We start from the raw sequence: 9062 nt of genomic DNA on the forward strand, positions 1-9062 counted from the left end.
AGATGAAATTCCTGCATTGGCAATAGAACAGACAAATTCATTTGTAAGTCCTTTGGCCACCATAATACCACATAGGTTAGTCACAACCCCATTTTCCAGATACATATCACAGAAGGCAGGAATTATTCCCCAGTCAGAGGCAATTTGGGGCTGGGGCTTATCAGGTACTGAAGGCCAACATCTATCTGCCTCTCAGGGCAGCCTCTTCAAGGGAGGCAGTATGGAGGTGGGGGGGGCATCCTAGTACCTTGCCTGCATTATCTGAGTGTCTGAACTTCCAGCCCTAGGATGGCAGTATTGAGCATTTAGGTTCAGCTAGAGGCTCTTGCCTCCTTCCCTCACCACCCCCACCACTTTTCCCTCACATACCCCACCTTCCCTTACTCTGCTTCCTCCTCCTTTCTCTACCTGCTTCCCAAAGTCCTTGTCCCTGCTGGCTCTCTGCCCTGTCCCCCACTCTGTTCTACCTCTGCCCCTTTCCCTGTGACTCAGTGCTGTCTGGGATAACTCTCCTTTTCAAAAAGAGAGAGAACCCAGCCAAAGTGGGGCTGGGAGTGAGGACATATCATGGACCCCAGGAGAAGAGGAGTCAGACAAGAGAAAGCTTCATAACGAACAGCAAAGGGCAAACCAGAGACCGAAGCTGACTCTATTGAGACTGAGGGACAACACAGGCTGAAGGACAGGACAGAGAAAGAAATTTCCAGAAGCAGATACCTCAGCAGGCTGGCATGAATCCCAGAGACCTTAAGGTTTATTTGTGAGTGTTTATAAAAAAAAAATAGACATACCTTCTATTACCTACTCTATTTTGGACACTGGATAAATTAGTTTACAAACATGAACCCCTCACTCTATAAGTATCATCAACCTCATTTTACGTGTGGTAAGAGTGAGGGTCAGAGGTCTTCTAATGTGGGGGAGGAATGGTGGGAAGACTCATTCAACCATGTCATTTGCAAGCAGAAAAGGCCCAGGCTACCTGTTCTCTCAGGGTTAGTTGTTTCCTTACCTTGGACCCAGAGCATCTTTACTCTGAGAGCTAGGGTTTCTGCCACCACCCTTTGGCCCACCTCTCAGCCTAGCTTGGGGGTGTCAAGAAAGTGGAGAGAGTATGAAGATTCTTGGGCTAGAGCCCTTACAGCCAGTAGGTAGCCCTGGAGGTAAGTGAGAGAAAGTCTAGGGGCCTCTGGGTCGGGAAAGTCTAGAATTTGGGGTTAGGAGCAGATGCTTGGAGGCAGAGGAATTGTGGGATTCCCAAAGGGTGAGAGAGAGAAGACCCAGGATCTCATACCTCTGGTCTCAGACCCACCCTTTGAGAACAAAGGATACTTCAAGATCCCCTACACTAGCCTTGCCAATGACAACTGTGCCCAGAAACATGGGCCCAATGGGTGTTGGGAAAGTTAGGGGGAGAACTGAAGAGGGGGTACCAGAGACCAAAGTCAGAGATACCCCAGGGAAAGGAGGGCACCCAGGGGAAGAGGAAGAACTCAAAGGAGGGTGGTGGGGATGGAAGTGAAGGGAAGGACAGAGTCCACGGGGGAGGGAACACTGCCCCCAGGACTGGGTGGGGGCGAATGGGCGACAGAAAAGGAATGGGCTCAGAAAACTGAATCAAAGTGGAAGAGCACTCTCCAGAAAGAGGTTATTTCCATCCTCCTGATTTGAGCACAGACCCCTACAACTTGCTCAGTCCTAGGTAAAGAGCAGTACTAGCTGAACCCAACTCCCCTCTTCTCCCCTGCCTCAGTTTTCCCTGAAGGCAGAGCTCTGAGGGACTCTTTCTCATCCTCCCCTTAGGCCTCAGAGCCACCACTCACCCCCTGCAACATCCCTGCCCTGGAACATCAAAAGGGTCTCTCCATCCCTCCCTCCCACCTCATCCCCTCACCTGTGGTTCCCAAAGAAACACTGAGCATCCATAGGAGACCGAGAAGTCCAAGCAACTGCATGAGCCTGGTGTGGTAGGAGCTGGGGGCAGAGCAGTCACCAGTTCAGGGGACAGCAGCAAGTAGGCGACTACAGTGTGCACAGCAGCACCCAGCTCTAACTGGAAGTCCTTATCTCCCTGGCTGAATGGGGAGGCTGAGCATAGCTTCCTTGACCTTTGCACTGCCCCACCTCATCTCATTTCTCCCTTCCTCCTCATATCTGACTTCACCATATGAGAAGGGACACAGAGAAGATAAGACAAGCCCAGGAGGTATCAGACAGAAAGAGCTGCTGATGGCCAACACACACCCTCCCCCACCCTCCCCAACCCCTGGTGCACTCAGAACAGTTCGTAGGACAATGTCTTCCCCACTCCCATGCCTCCACCAACAACTAGCAAAACTGGATAGAGAATACACCTTGCCAAGACTTTGGACTCTGGAGTCTGGGCCCGCCTGGTAGCCTCCTAGTTTCAGTTCCAGCTGCAGAGGAGGGAGGTGGAACCTCACTCTCTCTGCCACTTGCTCTTAGCTCTCTCCATTCTGCTATTAGCAGGACTCTAGAGCTGTGACCCCACAGCCAAAGCCATGGAAAGAATGCAGAATCCAATCAGAAGTCATTTTAGTATCCGCGGATTTGGTCTGGGTCCCAGAAAAGGAAATACAGATGGCCAGTGGAAAAGATCAAATGAAGTGACTGGTTTTGATGGAGCAAATTAGCAAGTAGGAAGTTCGATTCCAATCAGTGCTAGGAAAGGTGTGAAAAATAAACACTCTTACCCAGCTGGTGGGAGTGTGAGTGGATTGGGCTGCTTTAAAAAGGCAATTTGGTGGCATCTATTAAAACGTTAAATGCATGCTCAAGGACTCAGTAATCCCACCATTCCATGTCTTTATTCAAGATACACTTCAAGGAGGCATTCATGAGCATGTTTATTGGTATCTGGTTTATTACAGTTCCAATAGAAATTGGAAACAAGCTAAATAGCCCTCAGTAGGAAACCATAATGACTACAGAATAGTCACACTATAGATTACCATGCTTAAATAAAAAAAGCTACTATCATGGAAAGATTCTTGGAATGTCTTGTTCAGTAAAACCAGTAGACATGGTTTTGTTAACATGTATATTTCCTATGAATACATACCTAGACACACACATATAGAACGTGTGTGTGTGTGCATTCAAAATTCGGAAAGAGATTCACCTACCCCAATAACAGAATTCTGATTAACTCAGAGAAGCATGAAGTAAATAAGATTGGGAACTTCAGCTCAATCTGCAGTTTTATTTGGACAAAGATTCTCTCTTTGAACAAACTCTAGCCAGGATCCTCTGAGCCCTCTTCTCAACCAAGCCTCAACTTGGTCTATAAAGACTTAAACAAATGCTGACATAGTTTCTAACAGCTCAAGGCCACATCCTCATGATGACCCCAGCCTTCCTTAGAGTGCCAGTCTAGGAAAACTCAAGGCTGCCACAATAACTTACTGTTCTAGCTAACACCTAAAGGTAGGGTCCCTGTCTCCCAGCCTCTGGGAAATGTAGAAGCCTGACTTTAATAAGCGTCACTTACCAAACCCAGATGAGTTTCACATGGACCAATTTCTTCTTCTTTTTGTAATTTTTTCACTTTCCTAACTCTACTGAGCCCCCGCTTGCCCCCATCTCTAGTCCCTCACTCTTTTTAAAAATGCCCAGTCACCTCTGTGCAAATCAAAGTAGAGTTCAGTTCATGCTGGACGCTTTTCCCTATTGCAATAATACATTACTAATTGAAATTTGTTTTACCACTTTAACTAGTGCCTGGCTGTGTTTATCTTTAACAACTTATTAAAGAGAGACTATATTATGTGTTTGATGGTAATTTTTAAATAATTTAGAGGAAAATTCTAGGGAGATGGTGAGGTAGGACACACCAGGAATCCATCTCTCCACCTAAACAACAACTGCAGTAGCAGAATCTGTCTGCTATAACTATCTAGGGATTCTAGAATCTGTTGAAGGCTTGTAACTTCCAGGGGAAGCCTTGGCCAGTAAATTACAGTTAATTTTGGTCAATTTCAACTTTTAGCACAGTAGCAGCTACCTATCCCACACTTCTAGGCACATAGCAAGCATCTGTGCACATGTTCCTGGAGCACCTTGCCCATATCTTGTGGAAGTTAGGGTAGGCAAAAAGGAACATATATTCCAAATATCTTGGATCTGCACTCTAATCACCAATTGCTGCTTCTGACCACAAAGGTACAGAAAAAGAGGCAGATAGCCATTGTTGTTGCACTTCCCCTGATTCTTCTAAACCCCTTCCCTTCCCCAGAAGTTGCTTCCAGGGAATTTAAAAGGCTAATGCCCTTTCTTTTCCCCTTTATTTTTTGTTTATTTTCCCCCTTTGGGGAGTCAAAAATTAAAGACTAGGACATTTTAAAATAACTGAATACATGGGAAAAATTAGAAAGACCATGCATGCCAACAGAAAGGATTATAAAAGCCTTAAGAATAACTTAGTTAGACCAGAGGGAGAGGGGAAAAAAACGGTGTAGATGATAGAGGCTCTGTTCATCCCTCTGGCAACCAAATCAAAGTTGTGATGGAAACAAGGAGCAGCAGCAAGGAAAAATCGCCTGGACTCTAGAGGAACATACAACTACAGAGAAATCCAAGAAATCACCCTGCAATGGCAGAAGGTAGGATGCGAGGCTGCCAGGTCTCGAGTGGCTGAAGGAGATGGAGCCTATGGCAGCAGCAGCAGCAGAAGCCTCTTTAAGGGGCCACGTCCACAAGGTGATTTTCACAGTGACAGACATGCTCACTTTGAGCACCAGTGCTCATTTGCTGCGTGCAGGGAGCACCAGGGACTAACAGGGAGACATTGTCCAAGTGAGGGCCTAGATGAGATTCGCTCTGTACAGAACTGCCAGCGGTATCCATTGCTCCCTGTTGAGCCCTTCCACCTCCCAGTGCACAGACACAGCACCACCATAGCGAAGACGTCATCAAACTGGATAACAGAGGTCACTCTGCCCAGAGGATTTCTTGAAACCCCACCTCTGCCAACTCATGGCCCCACCCAAGCCACAGCCAGGTATATCCTCAGTGAGTCAGGTGCTCTGAGTCACGTGCTGAGCAATGTCCAGACTCACAATGAAGGCAGCTGGCCTCAGTTTCTGGTGTGGCCTTTTGAGGCAACTATAAGCATAGCATCTGTGGATTGCTTGCTGAATCTTAACAGGTGGCCCAAGAGGGGCAGAGGCTTGGGCTAAATTTGGCCTGCAGCTGAACTCCTCTCAGGACTGTGACACTAGACACCTACTTCACAAATCCACACTAATAAGACCGGGAGACTTAGGAGCTTTGCTTAGTACATAGAAACAGACATGGAAAGGCAGCCAAAATGGGAAGACAAAGAAGCAGAAACCATATGAGAGAACAGAATAGGGATCCAGATATAATAGAGTCAAGCAATCTAACAGATGCAGAGTTCAAAACATTGATTATAAAGATGCTCAATGATCTTTTGGGAAGTGCAGATAAATTCAGTGAGAACTTCAACAAAGATTAAAAAAAAACATAAAAATGGAAATGGAAATTATAAAAGGGAATCAGTCTGAAGTGGAGAATACATTATCTGAGATGAGAAGTATATTAAATGGAAAAACAAAGGAATAAACAAAGTGAATAAAGAAAAAGATCAAATGCCGTATCTAGAGGACAGGAAAGCCAAGGACACACAATCAGAATGGCAAGAGATAAGATGCCAAGACTAGAAAAATAATTTAAGGAGTATGAGACACTATTAAGGATCCAAATATCCATCTGATCAGCGTACCTGAAGAAAATCAAGATGTTGAACAGCTGTTTGAAGCAATAATGACAAAAACCTTCCCGAACCTAGTGAAGGAAATGGACATAAAACCCCAGAAAGCTCAGAGAATTCCAAAAATCAGGGATCCAAGAGGCCTACACCAAGACACATCATAATTAAAATGCCAAAGGTTAAATACAAAGAAAGAATATTAAAAGCAGCAAGATGAAAACAGATAGTTACTTATAAGGGAGCACCCATAAGACTGGCAGCTGATTTCTCAAAAGAAACTATGTAGGACAGAAGAGCTTGGCAAAAAATATTTGACAGGATAAAGACCCGGGATCGACAACCAAGAATAATTTATCCAGTAAAGCTATCATTTAGAGTTGAAGGACAGATAAAGAGCTTCCCACACAAAAATAAGCTAAAGAACAATGGAAATCATTGAGTCTCAGAAGTATAAAAAAGAGTGAAGAAAACAAGTGAAGCCTAAGGGACCTGTGGGACATCATCAACCAGACCAACATCACATTGTGGGAGTCTCATGAGAAGAGAAAAAGGGACAAAGAGAATATTTGAAGAGATACTAACTAAAAGTTCCCAAATCTGATGAGATATGAATATAAACATCTACATAGCTCAACAAACTCCAATTAAGATGAACTCAAAGAGACCCACACCAATACACGTTATAATCAAACTTTCAAAAGACAAAGAATCTTAAAAGCAGCAAGATAGAAGCAAACTGTCACTATGAGATCCTCAATAAGATTATCAGCAGATTTCTCAACAAAAATTTTGAAAGCTAGAAGACTGACATATTCATAGTGTTTAAAATAAAAGAACTTTGGTGTTATATCTAAGAATTTGCTAAAATTCATATGGAATCTCAAAGGATTCTGAATAGCCAAATTAATCTTGAAGATGAAGAACAAAACTGCAGGACTCGCACTTCCTGATTTCAAGACTTACTACAAAGCTACAATAATCTTTGTGGTCAAGTTGGGGAAGTAGACAAAGGAATAAAAAGATAAAACATACAAATGAGGTAAAGCGCAGAGCCAGACAGCGACACCACAGATGCAGCTCAAGCAGGGAGCTGACAGGGGGCCAGGCCATTCTTAGGGTCCTCCATTTTGATTTCTTAAAACATTTGTCCAGTTTGCGAAGCATTAAAATATTTGTTTTCAAAAAATTGTATTGTTTTTCAGAGGAGTCTCAATGGGACTGGGGTTATGTGTTCAAGCACCAGGGCTGACCAAGATGCTGGAAACGAAGCACAAAATTCCAATTATTGTTCTGGGGACACAAACATGAATGAACTCCTGTTGTAAGGGACACTAGACTCCTGGGGAGATGAATCCTATGAATCCAACTTAAGACGCCCTAATTCTTTCCCATTCACCATTTCAATTTCATCTCCCTGCTGCCCCAACTTTCTACTACTCCAGCCAACAAGCCTCTTTGCTTCAGGCTTTCCAGGCCTTTGTCTAAGCTGTTTCCTGCAAAAAAAAATTCCCTTTCTATATCTCTTTCTCTTTCTCTCAGGCTTATGAAAATCCTACCCATCATTTACTGCTTTGCTCCTTTCTCTCTCCTACAAGGAAGCCATGTATGATTAGAAAGTGACCCTTCCTATTCCTAAAATTTTATGGTGCTTACTACTGATAGCTCTCCCATGGCACTTAATTATCATTTAGTGGCAGGTATTACAGTCATTTGAATGCCTATCCATAATGGAAAGAGGAAGGTTATATCTTTGCACTCTGAGCTAGATCAGTGGCCACTTTGCCTCCAAAACCAGAGAAGACCCAACTCAACTCAGGGAGGAGATGGTCAAGATAAGACTGCCAGAGTTTTCTTGCTGTCCAAAAATGCCACACCCCCATGTTAGGGTCCAGCCTTGCCTCTCTGTAGGCTGTCCACATACAACCAGGACCCAGAGGTGGCTCCAGAGATAAATATGGACCCAGACAAAGTTTGAGATGGACAGGAGGGCTGCTGGTGAGGAGGCAGGGGCAGAGGTAGGATGACTGGAGGCTGAAGATGGTGAGTTTGGCCCAATTATCAGTGACACCCACCATTGAGCCCCTTTCACAGTCAAGGTGACATTACAGTGGGGTTCAGTGAGAACAATGAGGGACATTGGACTCTCTCCAAGGTCCCACCATTGTCACAGGGGGAGGATATGAATCTGGGAAAGTACGGGCTGGGACTATGCACCAAATGTCAAGGATTAGGGACAAGATGTTGAAAATAAGGCCAGGAATAGGTCATTCCTTCTCCCCACAGGAGTGGGTCAAGGGTAGCTGGGAATGTTAGGCCAGTGTGCTCACCATCCTCTCCACTATGTCATGATGCAAGTTGTGGTTGCAGTTGTTATTGATGGTGTGAGGTGGTGGGAGTTGTGGTACTGACCAGAATGGTCTATGAAGTCATGGTGGGTGGGGTAGGGGGGCATCAATTTGCATAATGGTAGATGAAAAGCTGGTACTTGGCTTTGAGGTAAGTGGAAGCCAGTGATGGTTGGTATATCGGTCAGGTTATACTGAGAAAACAAACATTCCTAAGTCTCAGTGGCTTACAACAGTAGAGGTTTATTTCTCACTCATACTACTTGCCCATCTCAAAGTCTTTGCTGTCCTCTATGTCATCTTCACTTGGATACCCAGGCTGATGGAGCAGCTCCTATCTGGAACATTACAAGTCTTGTGGCAGTGGGAAATGACAGATAGCAAAACCATAAGCTATCTCTTACAGCTTCTTTCCAGAGATGACATGCAGCTCTTCCACCCATGTTTTACTGTCCAAAGCAAGTCACGTGGTTGTCCCAGAATTTGACAATATGAGGATATAAAATCCTTTATCAGGGAGAGGCACTGGTCTGATTCCAAGCCTGATATCAGTGGGGTAGGAAAGTACAATTCACCACAGGGAGGGAAAACAAATATGTCGAACAATAACACAACCTACCACAGCTGGGATCTTGGCAGTAGTAATGGTTTACGCTAATCAAGATCCATCAATGACATTGGTGGACAAGATCAAACCAGTGGTAGGTTTTTGTGTGCTTGTCAGACAAAGCTAATGGAGCTGGTCCCTCTAATGGTAGAATTAGGAGGGTCAGAAGGGGTGCTGGTGAGCTCAACCCCAACCCCAACCCTAGTAGTCAAGGATGTTGGAGAACGACCCACAGTGAAGGAGAGGAATCTCTTATGCTGGAGAAAAGGAACACTGCGATTATGGTAGAAGGGGGAGGGGGTCTAGAACTGAGATTTGAAAACATGCTCACAAAAGTATTGGAAGTGATTACTGAAAA

General features: G+C 44.7%; 1 pseudogene; it reads left to right on the forward strand.

Moving 5' to 3' along the window:
- Positions 1–8215: 8215 nt before the first annotated feature.
- The window catches only part of LOC102882239, a 17491-nt pseudogene continuing 16644 nt past the window's right edge, over positions 8216–9062 (forward strand).

Source organism: Pteropus alecto, unplaced genomic scaffold (genome assembly GCF_000325575.1).
Source record: "Pteropus alecto unplaced genomic scaffold, ASM32557v1 scaffold68, whole genome shotgun sequence".
Lineage (NCBI taxonomy): Eukaryota > Metazoa > Chordata > Mammalia > Chiroptera > Pteropodidae > Pteropus > Pteropus alecto.